Here is a 2,840-nt window from a genome sequence, read left to right as displayed (position 1 = left end):
GTACTTGCTTCGGCAGTACATATACTAAAATTGGAACGATACAAAGAAGATTAGCATGGCCCCTGCGCAAGGATGACACGCAAAATCGTGAAGCGTTCCACATTTTTTGAAAATACTCATTTCTTACATTCTATATACTTTACGTGTTTAATTCCGATAATACGAAACAAACAGTGAGTCATCAGAGAGCATGGTTCTTGTATTCTTGTACATATTGAAATAGTGTTTTTATATTACCAGAACATTAATGTGTTTTACTCTTCACTATATTATCAGGTCATATTACTCCAGCCCCGGATCTATGGGGAGGGGGGGGGGTCAAGCCGGGGCCCATGCCCCGATGATGACAAAGTTAAAAATATAGGTGGTCGGGGACGGGATTATCCAAATTTTGCCCCGCCTTAAAAAAATTCAAGATCCGGGACTGTATTACTCTTTATGTGTATAATATTATAAGTAAGTTAACATGAAACTATTACAGAAGTGAGACAATCTGCTAATAAATAAATTACTGTTTAGAATCAGTCACACATTAAAAATCATTGACAACTGCACATATTCCTTAATATATTAAAAAGAAATAGCATTTGCACTATCTTCATAGAACCAACATCACAAAACCAATATGTACTTCACAAAATCCATCACAAAGATTGATATTAACACGATGCCATACAAAAACTTCACCCTTTCGCCCTAACCGAATTCACAGACGCGACGACCATTAATCTTAGTGTATGCAAATTTGGACTGATAAATTGATGGTCAAGTCGGTACAGTCTGGATTTACATTGTTTAATGTTTGTAGCTTGTTTTGATGACGTTACTTCACTGATCCTAAAATTCTTAATAATATAATAATTAATCGTGTATTATATACTGTCTCATTGCTAGGCACGAGTCTTCTTTACTACTGAGAGGGATAAGGCCTTAGTCCACCATGCCAACCTAGTGCGAATTGGTAGACTTCACAAACCCTCAAAATTCCTATAGTGAATTTCTGATGTATGCAGATTTCCTCACGTTTTTTTTCAAAGATAAAGCAAGCGATAATTCACAAAAAATACACACATGATTTTAGAATATTTAGACGTATGTGCCCTTGGGATTTGAACCTGCGGACATTTGTCTCGGCAGTCTGTTCCACAAGTCGTACTTACACGGACTTATACGTACGTACGTACACTAGTCAATGAAAGTTAAATGATCACCTCGAGCCTGCCTAATACCTTTCTCTGCGGATCTAGTTCACATAACCGAACGAAAAACTCCCATATAAAGTGCCTAACGTCGGATTAGAACTCCGGACCTCCATTGCCATATTATTCAGCCATCAAAACAAGTAGGCAAAACATTTTCACTTACAATATAAATAAGAAAGTAATAATCAATAGCGATTATTACGGTTTTTTATTCGCAAGACGCTAAATAATCACCACTAGCAGCCCTCTCCCAGCAGTGGGATAGCGTCATACAGGGCTGGTACTATTATTAATATTTTAAACAACCTATATAATATATGCACTTCCACGTCTTTATGCCTGAAAGGATAGTCAGAGTCGAAATTATGCACAAACTTTTGCCGTATTTTCCTTCCCATGATAGAGGCGACTCTATCGCCATATCAATCACTAATTCTAGACTTCCAGCTTATACTGAGCTCAAAATCCAACCTTAGTTCACCCGGGATTAGAACCCGAAACCCGAGAGCGAATCGAACATCCCTATATTAGTATAATCAATAAACAATCATACCTCGATACCTAACACTCCTTCCGCTCGCGGCGGATCGACCCCACTTGTCCCGAAGGCGCCTGGGTCGCTGTATAACCATATAGCAAGTGTAATCCAATTAGTGCTTCTGGTATGCCTTTGATGTTCGTACGTTGGTATATCGTTACGTTTTATTTTGTTTTGACAATAGGGTACCGGACTCATTTTTGTTCTTTATTATTATCAAATATTTACTTAATATAAATTACAACACAGAAAGAATTATTTAAATCCGGTAAAAAATCAACAAGTTATAAGTCTTTCAATTTCGGTAGAAGGGGTAAGTAACAAGAAACAGAAACGAGGCGCAATACCCACGTGTGACGTCATCGGGCATTACGACGCGTGCGAAAGAAAGAGATGAAGCGATATTCCCACTTCGCGCCCACTTCGGCACATAGTAATATTTGAAATATGAATTACTGGCTCATTTTTTAACCAATTTTTATGCAGTTTTCGCAAGAGTGCTTCTTTTTCGTATTATTAACCATTACATATAAAATAATGTACAAAATCAAGCATAGGCCGGTCCCCTATTGTTTATTTATTTATTTATTAGGTTTTCCAGCAGACTTAACACTACGATTACAATCATTTAAATGTTATAACTTATAGCTATAATGTAAGCCCAAGTTAGGAAAACTCAATATGCAAATAGTTTAAATAGCAGCTATGAGAAACATATATACATAGTATCACGCCTGTATACCATAGGGGTAGACAGAGACTATGGATTGCCACTTTGCTAGATTCTGGCATACTTCTCGCGCTTTCTCCACCTACATTAATCTTTTCATGCATTTTCGCCAATTCCGCCGAGAAACTATTCTGGTGGGTTAATTCTTTTTTTATTTATTTAGGATACTAATGAAAACGAGCGTGTCTCGTAGTCAAATTTAAAAGTTTGGCGAGTATATAGTAAGCATTTGTTGTATTCTTTTTATAATAAATTATAACATTGCAAACACAAACATGAATTTTAGTAGCATAAGTCAAGAATACAGATTTTTTTAATATGCGAGTCAAAAGCTTACTTGCGAATACAACTAATAAAACAGACCGGCATA

The 2,840-nt window shown here is 36.6% G+C and overlaps 1 non-coding gene across 1 annotated transcript; it reads left to right on the top strand.

Annotated features, from left to right (window-relative positions):
• Positions 1 to 107, top strand: LOC115456000. Its single transcript, XR_003939843.2, has one exon. It is a non-coding gene; the product is annotated as a U6 spliceosomal RNA (small nuclear RNA).
• Positions 108 to 2,840: the final 2,733 nt, after the last annotated feature.

The sequence above is a fragment of the Manduca sexta genome, chromosome 6, assembly GCF_014839805.1.
Source record: "Manduca sexta isolate Smith_Timp_Sample1 chromosome 6, JHU_Msex_v1.0, whole genome shotgun sequence".
Taxonomy (NCBI): domain Eukaryota; kingdom Metazoa; phylum Arthropoda; class Insecta; order Lepidoptera; family Sphingidae; genus Manduca; species Manduca sexta.
Note: the sequence above shows the minus strand (reverse complement) of the source record. Positions and strands in the feature narration are given on the sequence as shown.